Source organism: Anabrus simplex, chromosome 1, assembly GCF_040414725.1.
Source record: "Anabrus simplex isolate iqAnaSimp1 chromosome 1, ASM4041472v1, whole genome shotgun sequence".
Lineage (NCBI taxonomy): Eukaryota > Metazoa > Arthropoda > Insecta > Orthoptera > Tettigoniidae > Anabrus > Anabrus simplex.
Window position 1 is genome coordinate 993,613,538 of NC_090265.1, and position 27,370 is coordinate 993,640,907.

A 27,370-nucleotide genomic window follows, 5' to 3' on the forward strand; every position below is an offset into this window, starting at 1 on the left:
CATGCTTCAAGCTTTCGGCAACGGACTTTAATTCTCCCCCCAGCGATTCTAAAATGCGCATTTTAGAATCGCTGGGGGGAGAATTAAAGTCCGTTGCCGAAAGCTTGAAGCATGAAAGCGAATACCGCCACTTCATCATATTGCGGCACGAGGCCAACATCACGATCAGTTGATTGTAGGGTAGTTCGAAATCATCGCACACTGACATACGAATAGGCCTCGAAATTGGAACAAGAGCGTTACCCAGCTTGGCTGTTGTGGTTAAGCTTAAATTAGAATAAAAACGATGGACATAAATATTTATGACAGGAAACCTTAAAATCATAGGGACCTATAACAGGTTACAACCTCATTTTGTTAATATTTTTAAAATTATTGCATCCTCATGAGTACTGTGTTCCTTTCTTAATCTGTTTACCCTCCCGGGTTGGTTTTTCCCACGGACTCAGCGACGGATCCCACCTCTACCACCTCAAGGACAGTGTTCTGGAGCGTGAGACATTGGGTCGGGGGATACAACTGTGAGGGAGGGCTGCACCTGATATGCTGAACCGGGGCCTCGTGGGGGGGGGAGAAGGAGGCGGCCGTGGCCTTAAGTTAGGTACCATCCCGCCATTTGCCTGGAGGAGAAGTGGGAAACCACGGAAAATCACTTCGAGGATGGCTGAGGTGGGAGTCGAACCCACTTCTACTCAGTTGACCTCCCCAGGCTGATAGAATCCCGTTACAGCCCTCGTGCCCCTTTTCAAATTTCGTGGCGGAGCTGGGAATCGAACCCGGGCTTCCAGGGGTGGCAGCTGCTCACGCTAACCAGTGCACCACAGAGGCGGCCCATGAATACTTTACCACAATAATCGTTTAGTGTAATTATTTATTATAATGTAGGAGGGATATCATGTTTCTCCCATTACCATATCATACTGGGATTACTAGCTGAAAGGTAAGCTTGAAAGTTGTCCATTATGAAGTGTGGCGTAGTTTTAAAAACCAAGGCAACAGACATCTACAATAAAGGCTGTATACATTTCAAAAATAGCAGTAAAATGCTGTATTTATCATACTTGGTGTACGTTTGAACGAAATAAGTGATTTTTTGTGGTTACGTTTTCTTGGTGGTGGGCGTTCCATTTCCTTTATTTGTAAATGTGAATGAAAATTAAATAGGGCTGGAAATGTACAGAGCATAAGCAACTGAATTGAGTGGGATACCATTTATCTCTTTTCGCCCTCACAATGCATTGTTCGGTTAATTCCTTGTTCTTTAAACGAAATCTGAAACAAAATTCGACAAATAATTACCGTGGCTATCCGTACTTTCGCTAAGTAAACAATAAAATGGATTTACTTACAAACAGAAATTACAAAAAGGAATTTTGGCTATAATTCAGTAATACTTACTTAAAGTACGATATATCCTTGGTTTTATTACTCCGATTAGTACAACCATACGCTGAGCTTACGGCTGGCATTCTTGAAAGCGAGAATCTATGTTTTCACTTCTTAAAACTTAGGGAATTAAACTGGCATGCACGATCTCCCTGTCACCTCAACATATGCTCTCGCGCCAATTCGCTTTGTTTTGACAACCGTTAAGATGGCTGCCCCTTATCAACTTGCTTCAAGCAGGGAGCGCTGACGTCAGGTATACAGCCCCTCTATGTTATTCTAGCTCGTTGGGCGCGACCAAGACCGACTACAATAATATCAGACCTTAATGTTACTATCGATTAGGAGGAAAATGGCGACTTCGTGGGCGAGCGTTTGAGACATGTGGTTGGTTCATATCTGTGTTTACATTCTGTTAAAGAGTGTTATTTTGATCGAGTTATTGAAGTATAAAGTATATGTTTGGTAAAATAGTAATCTATAACAGTTTATCAGGATGGTGTTTTGTTAGAAATTTATATGATGGTATTTTTGATGTATAATAGTGTTTATATTATCGTGCTGTAACATAGCACAAAATGGGTCGTTCCTGCTGCGTTCGTGGTTGTAGATCTAATTATACCGTTGTTGAAGCTTTTAAATTCCCTGAAGATAGATCTCTACAGGAGAAATGGATAAGGAATATTCACCGGGAAAATTTGGAAGTCAAAGACCAAACTATCGTACTAGGCTATGTGTGTAACCAAAATTTGTGGTTAGGGAAGATCTCTTTCCAACAGATAACGGTGAGCCTATTCGTTTTAGTTTTCTCATTCAGTCGGAGTAATTTCATGTAAGTTGACGATAAGTATTAGTTTCTATGTAGAATATAAGTGTGTGAATGTATTTATATGGGTCACTGGTCACTAAGATCTGGAATTATACGCAGTCCTGTGAGAATATATTAGTTTTGATCGTGTTGTGAACCGCATTTAAATCGAACTATGGCAATGCCTCTCATACATCTATTCTTAAGTTCTCTAAGGATTAAAACATTAAGAGAGAAGTGGATTAGGAACATACATCGTGAATATTTCTACAAAACAGTAGTGTGCATATGTCATCTGAGAGTAAGTCTGAGATTAGGGAAGACTATTTTTTCTAATTCTAAATGGTTGACCTATTCGTATTCCTCGAAAAAACAATTCATTTAGATATTGATAATTGATATGGTGACGTTCCTTCAGTGTCCATGTGCTTCAAAGTGTCGTGTGATTTAGATGCAATTGTATTTTGAAAGAATCTGTGCTTGCCTGCGGGAACATTTGGCTAGATCTTGGTGTATAACAAAACTTATAGTGTGATAGATGGAGCAATCTGAACATTGTTACACAGAAGAAATAGTGATTTGCAGGGATGGTGGTGGTGGTGATTATTGTTTTAAGAGGAAATACAACTAGGCAACCATCCTCTATATAACATTAATCACAGAGAAAGAATGGAAGGGGTCCGACTCTTCGAAAAATGAAGGTATCGGCCGAAGGAAGACAAGGGCCACGAAGGGCATAAAAATGGAAGACACCCTAGGCATCCATACGTAATACCATCGGGGTCTGAAAAGAACAAGTGTTGACCAAGGGAAGCCGGATATGATAGATGAAAGTGAGGAGCCTGGCACAAGTAAGTGGAAGCAATGCCAGGACTCAGCTGAGGGCCCCGTGGTCGCTCCAGAGTTCAGAGCCCCTGGGGCCCCCTTTAGTCGCCTCTTACGACAGGCAGGGGATACCGTGGGTGTTATTCTACAGCCCCACCCACAGGTGGATTTTCAGGGATTAGCTTTGTTTGTAATTCAGGGGTTTTATTGTACCAATACCTTCCGATTCATGCTGTGGATATCTGTTATCAAGCAGTCTACACCAAATTGTAGCTCGTCCATATAGGTTAAAGACATCATTGTTTAGAGTCAATAGAGTTGTTTTACTCATGCTCTTCAATGGGGAAAATCCTATTATATCTTTAGTGTCTGAACGCTTCATTGCTAAGTTTACCACCATGGTTGGAAGTGCTACTATATCATATGTCAACATATGAGTTAAGAGTTTCCAGTAAGGAAGGCTTAACATCACCGGGGCTGTTCATTGGGCTGGCATAATCATTTCGGGTGTACTTCATTTTCATCATTTTCATTTTCTTCATTTTCATCGAGTGCTGAACATTAGAAATTGTCCACCACTGCGAAACTAAGACAACACGTTATGTTTCATAGTTCTTATGAGAGTGAATAAATCGAGGAATTTCGCACCTTAAATTATTTTTAAACATTCAAAATGATGTTATAAATATCATTTTAACAGTTTTATAATGTATTTCCATCTATCCAGCGAAGTGTAATCTAAGAGAAAACGTTATTTGACTAAGTGACATTTCGAAATAATCAGCTTGTTGTTCTCTTTTGTTGTGGGGCTGTCCATCTATTCTAGCAGAATATGTGTGATTCTAGTTGATCATATGTGATGAGTACTTGTTCGCGAAGCGTTTTCATAGGTGCAACAGTGATTTTCCTTATGATGTAACAATTATCATGTTAAATTACCTACCACTGTTTGCAAAATATGTACGTGATCTTTTCTTAATTTCTGGCGGATTGAACCAGATATTGTGTAGCTCTTTCAGTGGTATCAACACTAGTAATTTAATGTGACTCCGGGCTGAGTGGCTCAGGAGGTTGAAGCTATGGCCTTCTGACCCCAACTTGGCGGGTTTGATCCCGGCTCAGTCCGGTAGTATTTGAAGGTGCTCAAATACGTGAGCTTCGTGTCGGTAAATTTACTGGCAGGTAAAAGAACTCCTTTGGGACCAAATTCCGACATCTTCGAAAATCGTGAGTTGGTTTATCGTCGAAATGAAGTTATTGCGTGCTACCCTAACCTTCATCAGTCGGCAGCTACTGCGCCCACGACGTCCACCATCTTGGTTTTGATGTTACGGTCTGATATATTGTAGTCGGTCTTGGCGCGACTGAAGCCTGGAATCGAGAGCATCGACTCCATCGACTCCGAACACCGGTCTCGGTTCGCACAAGACCGACTCCAATCCTCAGACGTTAATGCTACTCTCGATCGTTCAAAGCTGGCGAATCGAGTAGCCGAAATTGTTGGAAATGTGGGTTTGTTTTGGTTTGTTGTTATCGTATGTAGTCGGTGTAATTTTATTAAATTTGACGATAAATGTTAGTTTCTTTGTAGAATATAAGTGTGCGAGTGTATTTATATGAGTCGGTGGGTACATAGGATCTGTAATTATACGCAGTAATGTGAGAATGTGCTTGTTTTGATCGTATTTTTACTCATTAAAAAACATGAGTGCACTAGGTGGACCAGTTTTTAGTCTAACTATGGCAATGCCTCTCATACAACAATTCTTTAGTTTCCTACGAAATAGAACATTAGAAGAGAAATCGATTAGGAATATACATCGTGATTATTTTGAAGTCCATGGCAAAACCGTAGCGTGCATACATAATTTTGAGAGTAAGTCTGAGGTTAGGAAATCTAGTCCTCTACTTCCAAACTATTCGTGTTCCTCGAAAAATATTAACTTAGATAGAATATACTTGATATTGAGTTATTCCGTCAGTGTCTATGTGCTTCAAAGTGTCTAGTAATTTAGATGCAAGTGTATTTTACAATAATCTGTGCTTTACCTGCGGAAATGTTTGGCTGGTACTTGGAGTATAACAAAACTTATAAGTGTGACGGATGGAACAATCTGCATACTGTTACACAAAAGAAATACTGACTTAGAGGGATTAACTGGGTTTGTAACGTAGGGTTTTACACTACCAACACCTTCCGATTCATGCTGTGGCTATCAGTTATTAAGCTGACTGTGCCGAACTGAAGCTCGTGCATGTGGTTAAATATCAATGTTTAGTCAATAGAGTTTTTCTACTCATGTTATTTAATGGGTAAAAACCTATTAGGCTATATATTTAGTGTCTGAACGTTTCATTACTAAGGTTACTATCCTTGCGTGAAGTGCTGTTATGCCATATGTCAACATTATATTAACATCATGTTAACATAATCATTTCGGGTGTACTTGATCTGAGTGACATCGAGCTCGAAAGCTGCAGTCGCTTAAGTGCGCCAGTGTCCAGTATTCGGGAGATAGTAGGTTCGAACCCCACTGTCGGCAGCCCTTAACATGGCTTTCCTTGGTTTCCCATTTTCACACCAGGCAAATGCTGGGGCTGTACCTTAATTAAGGCCACGGCCGCTTCCTTCCCACTCATAGACCTTTCCTGTCCCATCGTCGCCATAAGACCTATCTGTGACGGTGCGACGTAAAGCAATTATCAAAAAACTAGCAATGATCTGAGTGACTCAGACGGTTAAGGCGCTGGCCTTCTGATCCCAAGTTGCTGGATTCGATCCTGGCTCAGTCCGGTGGTATTTGATGGTGCTCAAATACGTCAGCTTCGTATCGGTAGATTTACTGGCACGTAAAGGAACTATTGCAGGACTAAATTTCGGCATTTCGACGTTTCCGAAACCCGTAAAAAATGTAGTTAGTAGGACGTAAGACGAATAACATTATGATTTCGGGTGTACTTCCCATTCATTGGGTGGTGAATTTAAGAAATTATCTACCACTTCAAAACTAAGGCAACAAGTTATGTTTGTGTTTCACAGTTCTCATGAGAGCGAATAAATCGAGGAATTTTGCATCTTAATTTATTTTGAAATATTCAAAATGATGCTAGAAATATCATTTTAACAGTTTTATCACATATTTTCATCTATCCAGCGAAGTGAAATCTAAGAGAAAACGTTATTTGACGAATTGAAATGTCTAAATAATCAGCTTGTTGGTCTCTTTTCTAGTAGAATATATGTGATTCTAGTTTATTATATGTGGTGCGTACTTGTTGGCGAAGCGATTTCATACGTGTAAAAGTGATTTTCCTTACGATGTTACATTTATCATATTAAATTACGGCCGTTTATATAAAATGCGCGTGATATTTTCGTGTTAGCCAACACCAGCAATTCGGCTACTTCGGCCGCCATGTTTTTCTTATATTACGGTCTGAGGATTGGAGTCGGTCTTGGTTCGCATGAAGCCTCTCGACTCCAAGTTAACTTCATGCGCATTGCGGGGCCGCATGGTCGCTTCGCTTGAAGCCTCGCGACTCCAAGCGATCTTGACTCTCACTGCGGGGCCGCTTGCGTGTCGAGGTGCGTAAAATAACATGAAATATCATACATGTTGCTGCTCATTTGCCCATTGGGTTTTTTAAGAGTATTGTAGAGTGAAGTACGATATCGTTAACGAAGACGACGAGCGCAATAGTGTAGTTGAAATAAAATTAAACGTGTCATGTCAGAAAGCATCGGCATAGCAGACCACAGAAATTTAATTTCACGTCTTTATTTGTCGTGATCAGGAAATTGATAAACAGATATCGATGGTAAATAATTATGAATTGCACATGAACGATGAAAACAAATCTAATATGGGTAAATCCCCTAACATAATTCGAACATAAAATACACCATTAAAAGACTCCGTGGCTCAGGCGGCAGCGCGTTGGCGTCTCATTGCTGAATTCCGTGGTTCAAATCCCGGTCACTCCACGTGAGATTTGTTTTTCTCCGGGTACTCCGGTTTTCCCTGTGATCTCCCATTCTAGCAACACACTCCGACATAATTTCATTTTATCTGTCAGCCATTCATCATTGCCCCAGAGGAGTGCGACAGGCCTCGGCAACTGGTACAATTCCTATCCCAGCCGCAGGATGGGAGCTTCATTCATTCCATTCCTGACCCGGTCACTGACTGGAAAACATGTTGTAGGGTATGATTATAATTCAAGGACCACGTTAAGTCTTGTTGATTATTATTATTATTATTATTATTATTATTATTATTATTATTAGTAGTAGTAGTAGTAGTAGTAGTAGTAGTAGTAGTAGTATACACAAAAGCCCCTTTTCGCGACAGCCCTGGTAAGCCTTGGCCTACCAAGTGACCTCTGCCCACCTCGAAGGCCAGTAGATTACGAGGTGACGCGTGTTCAGCACGACGAATCCTCTCGACCGTTATTCTTCGCTTTCTAGACCCGGTCCCTACCTCAACGTGATCACGAAACCTGAGATACAGGTAAAAATCCCTGACCTGGCCGGAATCGATCCCGGGGCCTCTCTAGACTGCGGAGGCGGCTATTATGACGCACAATGTTTCGTAAAATATTTGATGTAAAATCATACTCTAAGCACTCGCTTCTTTTCTTCTGCTTTATGCCCCAGGCCAGGTGTATTAATCGTTTACAATTAAAAACCTAACCCGGCCGAGAATCGAACCAGGGGCCGCCGGGTGACAGGCGTACGCGTTGCCCCCTACACAGCGGAGCTGAACTGGTTGAAGTCAATATTGGCGATTATGTAAACATATACTGTCAGATTATTATTACCACTGCAATTATCGTCACCATTATCATCATCGTGGCCATAATAGACAATAGTTGAAAGATGGCGTTACTGCATCAGTGGAGTCGACACTGGAGTCGAGAGTGTCGGTTCCAGAGGTAGCAGTCTCGACTCTTCGCGACTCCGTTCGCAGCCCATCCCTACCAATCACCAAATGTATACTCGCTTGATAACTTTAGTCACTTTCTTATTATGAAAATGTGTCTTGTCTTGTCTTGCGGATATTTATTTGGGATTCAATAAATTCTTTCCCAGTCACGAGACCATTAATATATTACACTTATATCACAAAAGCACACGATTACATCACTAATGCCCGATTTTAGCATGATCACAGGTAGATAGATGCGCTTAAAGAAGTAATATTATATCGGGTATAAGTAGGTTCATGGAAGTATTACATTCGGTACTGAACAGAGACACAAATAACTTAGTAAGCTGGAATAGGAGTAACGTGTTACACTGTACAAGATCGGAAGGTAATAAAAACCTTGATACAGTATCTACTCACCAGGAACATATAGAAGTGCCACCTCACAAACATGTCGGAACAAAACAACTGAAAAACTAGATCATAATTACAATTTGATGTGAGTGTTATCAAGGTATTCGTTTAAAATAGTAATGATCGTAGGCGAAGGTTGGTGCAACAAAACTGAAAGTCGTGTAGAGAAAGGTACTTGAACTTTAAGTAATTTCTGCATTTAAATGGCCTGGTGATGTGCATATTGGGGGCAATGAAAAAACAAGTGGTCACTATCGCCCTGAGATTCTCCGCAGGAACAAGTTGGGTGGTTCGTAATGTGAAATCGAGTTAAATATACTGGGGTTAAGGCATGATTAAAACGTAGTCGGATGATATTGGTAATGTTTATGAAAATGTGAATTCCATGCATAGAGAACGAGGGTTCTTGTCTTGTCTTGCGGATATTTATTTGGGAACCAAATATATTCTTTCCCAGTCACGAGCCCAATGAAATTTGTTCACTTGTATCACAACAGCACACGTTTAAATCCTTAATAACCAGTTTTAGCACAAATACACTTAGATAGATAAACTGAACGAAGCACTATGATATCGTGTATATGTAAGTTCATAAAAGTAGTAAACTATCTGCACTGGACGAATAGACAGATAACCTATTAATCTTGAGCAATAGAAACGTGTTGCACTGTACAAGATTGGAGAGCAATAAAACTCTTGGCGCGAGTTCCACTCACCCGGAACATATAGAAATGCCACTTCACCAACATGTCGGAAAAAAAACTGAAAATTTAGATCGTAATTACAATTTGATGTGAGTGTTATCAAGGTATTCGTTTAAGATAGCAATGATCTTAGGCGAAGATTGATACAACAAAGCTGAAAGTCGTGTAGGGAAAGGTACGTGGACATTAATTAATTTCTGCATTAAAATGGCCTGTTGGCGTGCATATTGGGGGCAATGAAAAAACAAATGGTCACTATCGCCCAGAGGTTCGCCACAGGAACAAGTTGGATCGTTCGTAATTTGAAATCGAGATAAATATACCGGGGTTAAGGCATGATTAAAACGTAGTCTGATGATTAGTAATATGACGTCGTGTATACGTACCATTTGCAAACCACGGAAGTGCGGGAATATTCGGTTGTATTTGATAGTAATAATGGCCTTTCGTACTAGCTGATAAACGCCATTTTGTGCACCATGTGTGTTTAGCTTCATTTTTGATATATGGAAAGAAGTCAGAAATCGGGATTTTGATTTGTAATAAGTTCGCGGTATCTGCACTGGCTTCTTTTTATGCTATATCGGCCATGTCGGTGCCTGCGTGTCGGTTTTGCCCTTTAATCCATATTAACGTTATAACAAAACCGGATGTTTCGAGTTGTAAAATAAGGTGTTTAACTTCGTAGACATATGTATTTTGACTATGGGCGAAGGATTGGAGAGTTTGTAATACACTTTGAGAATCGCTGAATATATTTATTTTTTGGATTGTACCTGTTGGACGTATAAAAGCTTGATATATGGCATATAATTCTGCGGTAAAGATAGTTAAATTATAAGGCAACGGATATTTAAAGATAGTTTGTGTTTGTGGATCATAAAATGCTGCTCCAACTCCAGTAGTCGATTTTGACCCATCAGTAAAAAGGTGATAATCTGGTGAGGTTATTGAACTTTTAAATTTCTTAAGAGCGTATAATTTGGGATGAGGTGAATACATTGATTGTTTTAATGATTCAGAAGGTGCAATGATAATAGAAGGACGGAATGTTTGAATACCATAGTCATATGAATACAAATTTACGCGTGGTGTGCGAAGTATAGTTTCAGTAAGATGGTGGAGTTCAGCATACGCCATATATATAGCGGGGTACTGATGATAAGGTGGAGGACGTTGTTGATAATATTCATATAATAATTTTAATTTAGGTACGATAAGGGAGTTCGATCTGCTAATATGTTTGAGTAGGAATTTTTTTGAAATTTTTATCCTGCGAATATACAGTGGTTCTTCTGTAGTTTCTACTAGTAAAGCGTTAGTTGGTGTTGTTCGGAGGGCACCCACACTGATACGTAGTGCTGAAAATTGAAGACGATCCAAAGCTAGTAAACTGTGTTTAGCGGTTAAATCAATAATATGGGCGCTATAGTCAAGTATGGACCGAATGGTTGCACGATATAGTTGTATTGCTGACAAGGGGTCAGCACCCCATGCACGTTTCGTTACTGTTCGTAAGATAGTAATATAACGATCCGATTTCCGAATTCAATACTGTATTTGGGGTTGCCATGTAAGTCTTCGGTCGATATATATGCCTAAATATAGGTGTTGTGGGACAAAGGGGATGCTAAAGGTATCAAAGTTAATAGGGCTTTTATCAAAGGTTCGTTTATTTGTAAAGATCATCGCTGCACATTTAGCGATTGAAAGTGAAAGTCCATGGGTTGTTAGCCACCGAAGGACTAAACATAAAACGCGAGATATTGTGGTACTACAATGATCAATGTTGGAGTGAGAACAATAAATAACATAATCATCCGCGTAAGCTAGAATTCGAGCGTGTGGGGTCACAATAGATTCGAGATCTTTCATATAAAGGGCAAACAAAATTCCACCTAGTATCGAACCCTGTGGTAATCCATTTGATGTATAGCGGCTTTCAATTGTGTGTTGAGTTGATTTAATGGTTAACCGGCGATTGGTAAATAGTTGATGTAAAACAGAAAGGAATTTAATGGGAAATCCAGAAATAAATAATTTCTCCCAGAGAATATGCAATAACACTGCATCATAGGCACCTTTAATATCCAAAAAGACTGCCACGGTAGATTGTTTCCGCCATTTTGCCAATAAGATGTCGAGTAGGAAAATAATGATAGGTTCCTGTGTACTATTACCACGTCTAAAAGCGAACTGATACTTAGGTAATAGCGAGTGGTATTCCAATAACCACGCCATTCGTTTCATGAGGATTTTACAGAAGACTTTCCGTATACACGATCCCAAAACTATGCCACGAAAATTTGCAGGTTCGGTAGGTCGTTTTGTCGGTTTCAATATGTTGTTGGTACTTGTAATGTCTCAAGAATACTATTATAGTGTTGTAGTAAATAAATTTGGGCGTGAGGGGGTAGGGCCTTGAGCATGAGATAAGTAACAGCATCAGGTCCTGGGGACGAGCTATTAACGGTACATAATACAGTTGTAGTTCGTTACATGTAATTGGCTTTAATAATGAAGTAAGAGCACGAGAATTGTCCTGTGAGGTGGGTAGAAATGGCGGGTTTACTGATACTGGGGTGAGGGTATATAAAAAATCTTCTAAAACTTGTCGCGGATAGGAATAATAAGTTTGGTATTGGAATGTTCGCGTTATCATACGGATCACGTTCCAAAATTTCGCTGCTGGTAATTGAGGAGTTAATGTAGAAATAAAAGACTGCCAAGCTTTTCGTTTTTTGGCATTAAAGACAAGCTTTGTTTTTGCAATATGCTTTCGCAATTGGAAATAATGCTGCTGAGTCATTGATTGGCGGTATTGTTTAAATAATTTTTTTCGCTGTTGAATGAGATCATGACATTCTTTATCCCACCATTTTATTTCGTATTTCTGTGGGTGGGTTGTCACGTTAAGCCGTCGACAGACACGGATGAAACATATTTAAATATTGGGTTAAATAGGGGAGAAAGATTGGAAAGGTAATAGGTGACTCGTGTTCCTGCTGCAAGATATGATTGAGATATGATTGATAGTTTGAAATATTGAAATTTTTATAAGATCGGACATTACGTATACATGAAGGTGTCTTAAACTGGGAAATTATTGGGCGATTACCATATGTTATGATGATGGGGAAGTGGTCACTGGAGTAGGTATCAGATAAAGTGTGCCAGGTGGTGACAGGGACCATGGTTGGACGACATAATGTAAGTTCAACGGCACTGGGTGGAGATCCAGGTGGAGTCAAACGGGTCGGAGAACCATGGTTTAAAATAAACAGATTCTGATGATTTGAGGTAGCAAGTAAATTGGAGCCTTTTATTGTATCTATAATACACCCCCATTCAGTGTGATCGCAATTGAAATCACCGAGAATGAAAAGGTGTTGGAATGTTGCAAATTGTTGGAAAAATTGCGTCCATTGACTCTGAGTAATGTAAATGTGGGGGGAGGGGTATAGATATTTATAAAACAAGTATTATGATGTTCTATCCCTACTGCATAAGTGCGTGGAATGAAATATTGCAAAGGGAATTGTGTAAAGGGTAATGAAGTTTGTACACATGTGGCGACTCCATCAAAACCGTTACCATCGTATCGGAATACTTGATAACCTCGTAATCTGAAAATGAAATGCGGTTGAAACCACGTTTCTTGTAAGCAAATAATATTAGCTTGCGTTTCGTTTATTAATATTTGTAATTCATGTCGTTTAGAGGTGGCACTTCGACAAATCCATTGGAGTATTGTAATCATGCAAGGATGTTCATGATAGAATCTCTTAGTTTATATAATACATGGTGAATCTGAGGCTCGTGGCTCATACTTTGGATTAACATTACCAGCAATTGCTGGATTTCTTGTTGAAGTCGTTCCTTGGTAGGAGGATAGCTTATGTCTTAGGGGGCTGCGGAAGGTTGCTGCCCATTAGATGGTGACGAACTTGATGGGTATGATAAGTGCAGAGGTTGTTGCATGGCACTCGTTGACGGGAATGAATTTACTGGAACCGAAGGTTCATTTCGCAGGATGGCCATGTATCCTTGCCGATCGAAGCCTGGCTCGGGTGTAGGAGGGGGAGATTGCATGATGACTTGAGTAAACTTACGTTTACGGGGGTTTTGTGTCGGAGGAGATGAGGGATTCGATGGTAGTGGAGGGAACTGATGTTCTTGTTGTTCGGAGTGGTAAATTGGAAGGGCAATGCGAGCTTTAGCCTCGGGAAAAAACAGGTATTCAGTACTCATTAACCTTTTAATGTTAACTCGATACTTGTGTTCAGGACAAGTTGAGGAACCCGTAACATGATTTTTCTTACGGTAGGCGCACTGCGTGAATTGCTCAGTACAAGCCTGGGTTTCATGTTGCTGCGAACATTTCCCACAACGGGCGTTTTTGGCTTGACATTGCCGATTTGTATGTCCATAGCGCTGGCATTTACGACAGCGAATAGGTGAAAAGACGTAAGGTTCAACGGCCATATACACCTTATATAAGGCTACATGGGATGGGGGCGTTTGAGCCCTGAAAACTATTTTTATAGAACCTGTAGGAAGGTATTGTGTTTCTCCGTCTTGAATTGCACGACGATTAAGACGTTGCACGCTTTTAACCGGTGCCTCAGATTCCAGATACTGTAAAATTTCATCATTCGATAGGCCTTTTTCAACTCCACGAATAATTCCTACTCTTAACACTTGTGAAGATGGAATATAGGCTTTAATTTTGAGGGTTTCAAGCATGGGGTTACTCAAAAAGGCATTGGCTTGAGAAGCCGTATGGAAAGTGACTTGTAGTCTATTGCGTCCCTTACGTTGGATAGATTTGACGTTGAGCTTATTTTCATAGAATCGGCGACCAAGTGCCATAGGTTGTAAGCTGCCTATGTTTTGATCGTTAATGGATTCAACGAATACAAAGAAGGGTCCATGATGAAAGCGATTATAATATTCCGGGGGAGAAGTTACTGGGGACGCCTCGGATTGATTGTGAAGTTTTTCTGGATTAGAACGGTCTGCCACGTCCGTACTACGCCTCTGTTCAGTAGACTCAGATGCCTTAGAACCTTGCTGTTTTGTCGTATTACTATGTGAATCAGTTATGGATTCCTCATCCATGGGGACGACAATCTCACGCTCCACTCGTAGTTTATGCCCGGGCACGGTCAACGTTCCGCCACTATCGGTCTCCATGACTTCTCACTCCTTCACCACACTTAAGCAAAATACAAGTGATTACCACTACCGCGCACCACTGACTCGCACAACTAAGGTAGTGTACCGTACAACGGTCACTGCGTGACTGATGAGAACGAGGGTTCATTTACATATAGTAGGGCCCACGAGAGTTGAAGTCTGACATTTAGCGCCACCGGCGAGAAAAAGTAGACTAAGCCAAGACGAATATAAGTACATAGTGTGACGATTTCTGCTGTTTGATATGTTTCTACACTACGCGGCGTTGGTGTAGGTAAACAGGGATCAGCTGTCCCTGAACATGTGATTTTAAATTAGATCTGATGTGACTTAATTTGGAATTTATCGTTTAAATAAATTATTTAAAACCGTATGTTTATTATTGTTATGTCTCAGGAATGTACATTCTCTTTACTCACCGATGACTGTGTTTATCTGCGATCTGTGTTTCGTGCAAATTAAGATATAGTGTTCCATGTTTTGCAAGTAATATGTGAAAAATATCGTAGGAAATATTTTACATTTAGTAATGATTTAATGACATTTCTGCTGAAATTGGTTCGTCAGTGTCTTAACAAATATCTCAAACGGGTATGTGTGTATAGAGCTGTCATATTTCATTAATTCACCACAAAATCAAACTCAGTTGCAATTATCAGTTATAACCTTTAAAAAACACATGAGGCGTCTAGTATTAAAACCAGCCAAGTCACTCAAGGCATATTTTTCGATATGGACGAAAAACCTCTAGAGACAAAGCAATGATGGTCAGAAAATATTTTTTTTCACAGTTATATCCTTAATGGTTTAATATTTAAGTTCCGCTGTTTTGAGAAATCTAACTCATAATTATCCCATCTTTTTTGTTAATTTAAATTTTGACTTGGCCGTTTTTGTTGCAATTTTGTACAATTTCTCAAGGTATGAGAGTAAATCTTTCAGTTCACCACTTGGAACAATATCCACGTTCACACAATAATGATAAAATACGAGCACACCGGAAATAGGACTGCTTTGGCGCCAATGACCGTGAGAAGCCCGCCAATACGTAAATCAGTGTTGCAAACGAACAAAAAACAAAATATTATGACTTCAGAGAATATACATTACAAGGTACGATTTTGCCTACTGATATTATCACCTTGTTGCTTAATGTAACAACACAAGATTCCACACAATAATGCTGTATCATAAATATTGTCGCTCGTTCCTTGACTTGGCCGGTTTTGAATTCACTGGCTGCATGACTTGGCCGATTCTGTTGCAAGACCGAGAATTCAGTGCTCTATAACATGAAGACATGGACGATTTTAAAACATATTCTTGTTTTACCTGATAGTGCTATACTTCTACTTCAAATTTATAACCTTATCTCATTTTCGTAAATTTTGTGACTTGGCCGGTTTTGATACTAGACGCCTCACATGTTCAACTGTTAGTGTACATGCTACGAAATATAAACATATTAAAACTCTGCAGGCACCCACATAATGTTACGTACCGGTATGTCATACATATATAATTCCTACATAACTACGTAATTTAAATTATATGTAAACATGCTCAAATTAATGAATCTTACCAGCACTTCACCCAATCAGTCAGTTAACTGGACACCTTGGACATTTCCAGATATGTTTTGCGGTCGTACAAGCTTGCATTTCGTTCCGTACTTCTTTTATTCGGAAATAAAATCGGCATCGTATGTAATGAAAAATTAATTTTGGTATCAAGTCCTGAGCATGTTCAGTACAGCACCCAAGTATATGAGAAACAGTAATTGAAGGTAAACTATCCAGGCATTCTTGACATATTTCGCCCCATAATGCTTCTTGTACACTAATATTTCTCACAACTTCCTCTACATGAGAAAACATCAATAATAATTCACTCGATGGGTACATAAGATAGTTGGATGCGTTACAATATTATTCCAGACTTATTATGGCCTCCTCTGTATTGTTTTGCATAGAACCAATACATGCTGTACAGCTTATCATTTTGCTTGCATGTTTAACAATATACCCACAGAACTGATGAATAACATTGATTTTTGAACTGGTGAAAGGAGCTATTTGTTCATCTTCCCAACTTGATAACGGTGTACCGAGCTGTCTGGCCGTGCGGTTAGGGACACGCGGCTGTGAGCTTGCATCCGGAGATAGTGGGTTCGAATCCCACTGTCGGCAGCCCTGTAGATGTTTTTCCGTGGTTTCCCATTTTCACACCAGGCAAATTCTCGGGCTGTACCTTAATTAAGGCCACGGCCGTTTCCTTCCGCCTCCTAGGCTTTTCCTATCCTATCGTTGCCATAAGACCTATCTGTGTCGGTGCGACGTAAAGCCACTAGAAAAAAAGGATAATGCTAGGTGATAAAAGGTAAGCGTGCTGTAATTTTTTCCTGAGCTGTACTTGTAATTTTGGCATTTTCTTTGACAACAGCTTTTGCCATGGCTCTAATCTGACTGAAAAATTATGTTAAGGGTACTACCACTTTAAGGCAGATGTTGACGTGGGATAGCCTTCGACCACTTTGAGAACAGAGTGGGATATTTTGGGGGTGAAACAAAAATGGAATTACATCCCGGGACATTGCAAGTTGTAGGCATATTCACATGCGGTAGTAAATTGAAGCATATGCCAAAGTATACGTCCTACACCTCAAATGCTTAATCTTCTTCACCTTTCCACAAAAAGTTAATACCAGCTATTCTGCACGTATATAACTGGAGAATGTATAAAACTACTGAAAAAGACCACAAACTGTTTACACAATTCCACAGTAGGCCGACGAAAAGCGCGCGTAATTGAACCTTTCATCGACAGCAGCGCTGCAGGTTTCGGAAAACATGCACACCGTGTCTGTTAACATGTGATTCAGAGCGACTCGTCACACTATTCATTTCTATTCGTCCTGCTAATGCTGCACGAAAATGGTCTGTTGCTATGGCAACGATAACAGAATTGCAACATTTTAGGACGCAATCACCACGTGGGTTGGCTTGCTCTCAGTCGCTTTTGTGATGTTATTCCGAATGGTACTGTTATCGCTGTGCTAGTTGTTGCTGCTTAATGTGTTTGTTTTCAGAATATTATGTTAGGTGTTAGTTTATTTCTTTAAGTTTATCAGTGGCTAGTTGTTCAGTTTTCCTAGTTTTGCTCGTCTGTACATATTAGCGGTCTTGTAGTGTGACTATAGTGTTAGTGTGAAGTACTCCATTATTCGTTAAGAATCCGTGTAGTTTCATTTGATCGGTTCTTTTGAGTGTTTAACAATGACTTCAAAGTCAAAAGAAACGCCAAAAACTACAACTGGCCGATGTGTGACTGTTCGAAGCCAGGGAAGAGAGATGATTGTGTCAGTGCGGGATTTCTTTGAAAGGGAAGCACACAGTATTAAGGAAACAGGATCTCCTCTAATACCTTTCAAGAAAGTTCAGGAACGCACTGCCAGAGCCATGGGAATTAGCAAAAGTACTGTTTGGAGGGTCTCAAAGGAGAAATTCACTTCCCCAGAAGAGAAATTAACAACTCCAGGGAAAAATAGGCATAGGTGCGCGAATATTACGAGCATTGATTCTTTCCAGGAGGATGCTAATCGTGGCCATGTGTATGATTATTATATTAGGCGGGAGCATCCCACTGTTAAGAAATGACTATCCTCTCTGAAACGGAGTAAGTTATTTCGTGGAGATAGAACGTCCCTGCAGTGATTATTACACTGCGAATTAATGGAAGTATTCTTTTACTCGCAAGAGGTGACATTGTTTCCAAAAGCTGTAAATTTTTAAAGAAAATTCGGGGCTAAAATTTTAGGGATATCGTATGGCTTGACGAAACTTGGATGAATGCTGGGCACACGAAATCAAAGGGAAGGACTGACGGCACGTTGCAAGAGACTATGGCAGGTGATACCGGGAAGGGAGGAAGATTTATAATCGTGCATGCCGGAACTGTGACGGTTTTGTAACAAAGCGCTCTCCTACTATTTAAATCGAAAAGAACTGTAGATTACCATGAAGTGATGGACCACATATAGGTTTTTAAAATGGTTCGAACAACGGTTACTGCCAAACATTAAGTCCAACAGCGTCATTATAATGGACAATGCCCCATATCACTCTGTTCAAATAGACAAGGCACCTACAATGTCGTGCAGAAAGGTTGAAATGATCGAGTGGCTCGTTAAGCATGGCATTGAAGTAGACCGCACTATGACCAAGGGACTTCTTTTGAGTATCATTGATAACGTTTAGCCCAGGATTCCTCAGTATTATGTCGATGAACTTGCTAGGAAACATGGCCACGAAGTCATTAGGCTACAACCTTACCACTGCCACTTCAATCCCCTAGAACTCATATGGACTCAAGTAAAAGATTATATTGCCAGCAACACAAAACATTCACCATGGCAGAGGTCGCAAGATTTGTCGTTGAGGGCATTGGTCAGGTAACCCGGGAAAACTGGGATGATGCCGTAGGACATGTAGAGGGGGAAAAAAAGGCGGAGAAACGGGAAGGATGTATTGACAGTGGAGTGGACGATTTAATTATTCACTTAGGCAGTTGTTCAAGCTCCAGTGAAAATGAAACTGAATATGAAAGTGACAGTGACAACGAGGAGGGTAGTGCAGGAAAGGATATGGATGGGATAGAGTCCCTTCTAGATGACTGATTGCTGTCGGCAGAACACTGAGTACGTTAAAAAAAAAAATATTTCGGTTCAGTGTTTTGTGTACATGACATGGCGGTACATTTTATTGCTATTTTCTAAGCAATTAAGGAGGAAAGTCTAAATGTCTCCTTAATTCCATTCTTGTCATTCATATTCTGACTGATTTCTTTTCTCGATGAAGTATCGTCTTCCTATTGTGTTTATTATACCATAGTTTATTCCTGAATTGTACATGTACCGTTAACAATCGGCGTTAAATAATAAAAGACTATTAATGTGGGTAGTGTTGTTCTATACTGTAATTAACATGTGCATTTGTTGAGGTTATTGTCAGAAACTGATGTTTTTGTTAGTGATTATGAAATCTTCTATATATATAGATAATTTCGTGTTCTGTCTTAAATGCTGGAATTATTAACACGAGCTTAGCAACCGGTCAACGGTAAATGAATTGCATTAGGCCTAGGCCTACATGTTTTATTAAACACTCAGCCTGTCTGAAAGGGTGGTAGGCCGCAAATGGAGGTAAATATGACAACGCAGCGTACTTCGTAGTTACAGCTTTCGCCGCTCACCTGTCAGCCTTCAACTCTCGTGGGCGCTACTATAGTCCGATATAGCCAGAACAATTTCCGGTGTGGGATTGGATACCAAGGATGACATAAGAGAAATAGATCCGTCACTTCTGTATAATAAAGTTCACTGAGAAAACAGGTCATGGAAGCTAGAGTGGCCCCTTTTTCTCCGCCAACGTAAGGAAATGAATACCACGATAGCACCTCGTAATAAACCTGATAATGACATTGTTACTTTGTTAAATTTTTAATTGTGATAGATATAATGATTGCATTTCGGTAGGAAAGTTGTATCACAAGCTTCTCTAGTGTCTTTTACTTGAAAAGTAAGTTGCAATTACCGTATTTGTATGTTGCCGATCCTGTTATAATGCTAGCTTGTTTCGTTGTTTCACCGTTCGAATTTTAATGTAACTTTACTTCTATTAAATAATAAATGCAGCATTGATTATTGAAAATGTTAATGCAATTCTTATAAAACCCCAAAATGCCCGCACATGCTTAAATCACGATCTACATACCTCATTCTTTCGCTCGTTCGTTAGTTGAACCCTTCCCACGACTTTTATGCATGGGAATGGAAACAGGAGAAGGAAAGGAAGAAGTAAAACATAGCATAATGCACACAGTTTATATTTTTAATTTACTTATTCCAAACAACAAGCACACACACGTTACTCGCAAAAGCTAGGCAGTTCAATGTGAAGTAAGTTCATGATCATATTACTATTTCTTCACACTAGGAACGCGTATAATTATAATTTCACTCCATACTCTCAAAAAACTGAATCAAAAATCTCGTTCAATGTGAAAGAATCTCAACAAATTTTCGTCTAACAAGCACTATTACTCGCCGTGGGACCAAGTTCCCTTCGCGCGCAACGATAACGGGGTTGTGTTTTGAATTTGCTGTACCACCTAACTGAATTGTAATGCCAACCAATACCTTCTAAATTAACCCTCCAAAAGGGAATTTCAGTTTTCACTACTTGGTGGAGATTGATGGACCCATCTCGAAACTGCTTGGGACACTCCCTATGAAGTGTTCCCCCACCTGTTGGATACTAGGCAAGAGATACATGTCGTAAAGGCAACATGTTGTTCTAGTAATTGTTGGAATAGAAGGTTTCGTTGTGATTAAAATGTTCCACATTAGAGGATAATGTGATTAGGATCCCCGATAGCGTTCCGACAACTACATAGCCTCGAGTTATTGAAATGAAATCTAAATTTATAGGCGGGTGTGAGTACATGGTTAAAACGAAGGCGAATGATAGTAGTGACATACCAACGTGTGTATTTCCCATTAGCAAACGATGGCCGTGAACAGATAGAAGGTTGGATATTGAAATAAGAACTACCTTTCATAGTCGCAGATCCTTTCCAATCATCCTGCCATTCCTGACAAAGTGCATGTTATATGAGAGGTTGAAAATCAGTAGCGGTAATAGCGATATGAATGTTTAACCCGTTTCCTAAGGCAGCGTCTTTGGCGAGTAAATCAGCTTTAATATTGCCAGCAATATTAGAATGGCCTGGAATCCAGACCAACGTAATATCCTGGCGGTTTTGTTCGAGGTTAAATAATAGTTTTATGATAATATTGAGGACATACCACGAACTTGGATTTTGAGTGGATTGTATGCATTTTAGAACACTCTGTGAAACAGAAAATAGGATGGCTTTGGATATAGCGTGATGTTTGACATATAATAGGGCCTGTCTAATGGCGAATGCTTCAGCAGTGAAGATAGAAGCTTGTTTTGGTTGTGAGAATTTACAGGAGGTTTGAGAGGAGGGTACATAGTGGGCTGCTCCAACGCCTTGAGCATTTCGAAAACCATCCGTGTAAAACCTTAATGCATCCTGATGAAGAGATAGGCACACTGGGAAGGGAAAAGAAATACTATGAGAAGATTGTGTGCTTTGTTTGGAATTAAATCCAAATTGTTAGTATGGTAAGTTGTGGTTTATAAAATGATAAAGTATATGGGTAGGAATAATTAGATATAGATGGACATTTAATTACTTGATTGTTGTAAGTTCTAATGTGTTCAAAGGCTGAGAAGAGATCAGGTGGTTTTAATTTGGTATTACGGTATTTTTGAAAATATTCCGAGAGAAGTTGTAATTTAGGAAATAACAATTAGGATGTAAGCGAGATTTTTCTTATTAAAAACTTGTTTGCTAGAAACTTTCTCCGTAGGAACAACGTTATTTCCCCAGTTTCAACCAGCAACGCGTTGGTGGGGGTTGATTTCAATACATCAAAGCAAAGCCGTAATGCTTTGTATCGAATAACATCTAATTTATGTACAAGAGTAGCAGATGTCATGTTAAAGAAGAAACATCCATAATCTAACCTAGATCGTATGGTATTCTTATAGATTGTCAAAGCCATGATGCCTTTGATAATGTTTAAAAAGTTAGTTGTTTGAGATTGTAGGGATTGAAAATAATATTTCCAAGTTAACCTGTTATTTAAATATATACCTAGATATTTATAGGTTGTTCGAATCGGAATAACTAAATTACTACTTTGTGTTGGAGAGTGATCATAACTTTGTTTATTTTGAATACCATGGCAGCATTCTTACCCAGCGGAACTTCGAACCCATGGTCTTTGAACAATTATTTGCACTGTCTAGTGCTAGAGATGTTTTGTCTAGCCTCCAATACGGTACTTTTAATGACGTATATTAGGATATCATTAGCGTATTTAATTAGCCGGACATCTCGAGTGATAAGTGTTTCTAAATTTTTAAGTAAAGTGCAAACAATATACCACTTAGTACATCACCTTAAGGTAATCCCTTGGACTATATCGAGGCTGCCACGATGATTTTATGTGTAGGCATCGATAGTATAATAGTTGCCGTAGTATAGTTATAAAAGTGGTAGGAAATTGCATGTCCATCAATTTTTGGAGTAATACAAGAATATTAATATTATCATATGCCTGCTTAATGACTAAAAACGGCAATAGTGTAATGTTTTCGAAATCAAGCTAAAGTGAGATCCGTCAAGGAAATGTTTATAGCTTCAAATGTACTTCTTCCCTTAATAAAAGCAAATTGATATTTTGGTAATAAGCCTAAATTATAATATTCAGGGCACCATCGTAGGCGACTGAGCATTATATGCACAAAACCTTCCGAATACAGGATCCTAAGGTTATGCATCGATGCCGCGGATAAACGCGTCCTTCAGTTTGGGGTTTTTCTAATGGCACCAATAGAAATTTATTCCAGTCCTGTGGAGTTTTAGCTGATGTTAAAACCGAATTGAAGTAATAAATTTTTTGGGGCTTTAAGTGGAAGATATTGTATCATTTTATAGGTAATAAAATGGGGACCCGGGGAAGTAGAGGTCCTTCCGTCGAAAGCAGTAATAAATTGTAGTAGGTCTATGGGTTGCATCAGTATGTCAAACCGACAATTATGTGCGGACAAAGACAATGGAAAAAGGGGTATCACAAAATCTGGAGTGAGTACGTTATAAAATGTTTGTAGACTATCGGGATGAATGGTAACAGTGTTGTGTCGTCGTTGAATGTGATCCATGGATCGAATAACAGATACAATGATCTGCGGATTAGTATTTCTATGAATAGTAGAGATTAATTTTTTCCAGGATTCATTTCGTTTATGATTAAAGGTGCGTTTCATCAGTGCTGATAGAGAATGTGAAGTTAGTTCGAAGCTGTCTAAATAGGATTTTGCAGCTTTTAACCATTTCATCACATTGTTTATCCCACGATCGTGTTATATTTTTTCGGACTGTTATTGCATTTTTGGGTGAATAGGATGATAAATATTGAGATATTCGGTAATTACATTAAGAAATGAGGAGTATTGCATTATAGGGGAAGAATTGAGTTTGAGCTTGGCATCTAAATAGCAGTGAAACAAAACAAAATCAAAGCCATGGAGTGACCAGTCGGGCCGGTAATGGTCATGTGTAGAGGAATCGAAATTTATATGGCCAATATTCCCACTAAGCGAAATAAAAATGGGAAAGTGGTCAGTGTGGTGGGTATCTTTCATTGTTTACCAGAAACTACGGTGACATAATGAGAGACTACAAATAGAAAGATCTACAGCGCATTTAGCTTGCCCCAGTGCCGTGTGACGTGTAGAATATCTGTCTTTTAATAGGAGTAGATATTGGGTCTGCGTTACATTAAGAATTTTACTACCCTTACCGGAAATGTTCTGAGATCCCCATGCAGTGTGATGTGCGTTAATAACTCCGACAGTGATAAAATTGGGATAAGGAGTAAACGGAGAGAGCTGTACCTTATATACTAGGGGACAATAGGGATTCACGATAACCAGGTCTTTAATTTTCACTGCTTCAAGAAAGTGTCCTTAATGCGATGTGTGACATCTAACCTTTGATATGTTAATCAATTGGCAATGAGTGTAAGCAACCCGCCATATTTACCACCATCCATTGTCTCCGCTTTATAACCCGCAAGTCGAAAAGTATACATTGGTTTCAACCAGGATACTTGAATCAATATTATGTGGGAATGATATTCATTAATAAGTTTAGCTAACTAATGTCTCTTGCCTAGTATGCTTTTACTACTATTGCTATATGCGATGAGACTATTTACTTTATCATTTATTAACCAAGTGACTCCATTGTGGGTTTCCCCCTAACAATTCCATTGAGTATTAAAATACAGTACGTAATTTAGATTGCAGTTTACTCGGGTTAAAGGGTAGTTGATTTTTCCTTCTGGAAACTACATCCAGGTTCATTGATTGGGGACATCACTGCAGGCCGAATCCCTGAACTACTTATCGGCACATTGGTCGTATTAGTTAAGGGAGATGAACGATGTTCTATTCTAGGGGTTCCAATTATTTGAAGGTATCCTCCCCTATAATAGACAGGGGGATGGGTGCCTCGAGGCTCACGATAGATAACCTCCGTAAACTACTCTTTTAGGAAGCTCTTGAGTTTGGTTTGGTTCGGAACGGGGCAGTGGGGGAAATTGTTGTGATACTGAAAGTGAGTTATACGCCTTGGGTTGTACTTGATTTTGTGCCTCTTCTAAAGAGACACTTTTGGATGCACATAATTTTTTTGATAGCAACTTTTTTCTTGTGCACTTCATAAATTTATTATCCCACTGAATGAGTGAGATTGCATTGTAGACATTTAAACATAGTTTGCTGACATTCACGTATTGAATGGGATAGAGAACATCTCCCACAACGAGGATTGCTGGCCCTACAATTGTTAGCAATATGATCATATCGCAGGGCAGGTTTGACATATAATTGGATTATAATTAAAGTATTCAACCTCCAATAGCACATTAAAGATAGATACTTGATCCGGTAGGTTTTGATATCTTAAGGTTATTTTCACGGAACCACTAGGCATATAATCTAGTTTATCACCTACATTAATTTTTCTGTTCATTCCCTGTACCTGTTTAATGGGTACCGAATATTCAATAAATTGCTTTGTCTTCATTGGATAAGTTTTTTCCACACCACGAATAATGCCGATACGATAAATGTCGGAGAATGGGATATAGGCTTTGAGATTATTTTCTAAGAAGATCGGATGTTGAAGAAAAACTATTGGCTTGTTGATCGGACCTATAGCTGCAGTCGGTTAAGTGCAGTCAGTATCCAGTAATCGGGAGATAGTGGGTTCGAGCCCCGCTGTCGGCAGCCCTGAAGGTGGTTTTCCGTGGTTTCCCATTTTCACACCAGGCAAATGTAACTTAATTAGGGCTGCGGCCGCGTCCTTCCAATTCCTAGGCCTATCCCATCGTCACCGTAAGATCCACCTGTGTCGGCGTGACGTAAAGTAAACAGCAAAAACATTCAATTTGAATCCGTCGAGCACCTTTGCTACTAAAGGTTTTTAGGCCACTGATTTGATACAATTTGATACATGGATACAATTCTGTAGTCGGTAAACTATTGTCACGATTAGAGAGATCCTGTTGTTGGTCAACTGGAGGCCTGTCTTCATTAGAGTTCCCTGCTACTTGTTCGTTATTTGCGGGAATTTCTTCTTCGTGGTCAACCCCCAGATCCATGTCGAGATTCGGGGGCCGGTTGGTTCCACCACCTCAGAGCTCGGTCTCCATTTAGCACACTTCACTCGGCACTTCACTAACTATACCACACTGAGTCACACGTCAGCTGTTTAACGATGTTCACTGCACCGCTGGCACTGACGAACTATTATAAATACCACATGATAAACACAAAAAATTGCAAAATTAAACAAGAGCACATCAAACAGGGCTGGCAAATTTCCATATATATGTAACCGGGTAGCCAACCAAAATCCATGGCATCCAGCTACGTTTCCGCTACGCCAGATGGAACAAATTAGAGTCTCTGCCTGCGAAATAAAGCACACAAAACTAAGTAAACCAATTTAAATGGAGGCTTCCATCATTTCTTTTTAGTTTATTGATATTACATTATTGGTAGAAAAGGACAAAATAAAAGTGTGCTATCACAAGCTGCCATTCAAATTTGTTCACCTACAGCTAGCCCATGAGAGTTGAAGTCTCTTTCTTCCTCTTCTTGAAAGGTTTTGTTGGGCTCACTTTTATTTTTGCCCAGTCAAAATACTTGGGATAATTGTAGAACACTTTATACATATATAAATGGGAACACTGCTTTATGCACAGGAAAATGTGGTTTGTGAATACGCATACGAACTATGGACTTGATCAGTGGCGTATACTGAGGGCTAACAAGGCTATCAGTGAAGCCAAAACCTCAAATGCGAACGATGGAAATCTAAAACACATTATAATGTAAACATCTGAGCACTGTTCCGTTTACAAACCTTGAAAGCAATGAGAAAAACCGTCACATGTATTTCTGAGAGCAAGGCTTCGGAGACTGATATTGCAGCCCGCGCTCTCCACCCTTACCCTCGACTCACCGCACGCGGCTTACTGCTGTATGCCTGATAGGCGTGGGAACCGGGGATGATAGGTGTGCTAGGCTTCGGTCTGTCAGATCACCACTACTATCAACCATGTGTTACTCATCGTATATACGTCCTCACCTCATCCTTCTGACTTCATTGTATAGAGAACAGAGTGCTGGTATTTGAACCCCATTTACTTGTAGGAAGACAGTGTCAGGATGGTGTTATAGGAGTAACGCCGCGCATTTAAAATCTAGCGCCAAATAACTCCTCTAGTGGAGAAACCACGAAATTGAAACTAGACCAACTTATAAATTTACTCAGAAGATGTCACCAAAAATATGATATAATTTTGTTATTGTGAAGTTTCCTGAACTGTGTGAATTTCTACTTGTTTTGTTTTCCATTCATCAAGAAGTTTGGACTTTCTTCCATAGATGTTACTACAAAGAACCATGATCATGCACCCTGGTATGAAGTGAAAGAACTTCTGATTTAAAGAAGTTTTAAACTCATAAGTTTTTTTACTAATTGATGTTCATTTTTTTGGGTTGGCAATATTTATCTTTTCCTTCCGCCAGTTTTGAATCCAGCCAATCCCAAATTTCTGTAATTAATTTTCCACCTATCACAGGTTTCTTCTCCGATTCTTAGTGTCACTTTTGAACTCAACCAATAAAATTCTGTGGGTGTGCCTTGATCTTTCATGAATGATCTCGAACATTCCCCGAGGGTTTATAAACTGCGGCTTTTCACGTCTCTTAGCCATTTGATCGTCATCTAAGTATGTGTGTCAAGCAGGAGGCGGGCGGCGCCCTTTTCATCAGGCAGCAGTACAGCGACAAGGTAATGGCCACATAACATCTTTATTTCTTGCTAGCTCCGCAGTTTAATCTGAGGGAAAAGTCCGAATCATAAACTATGTAACTGAG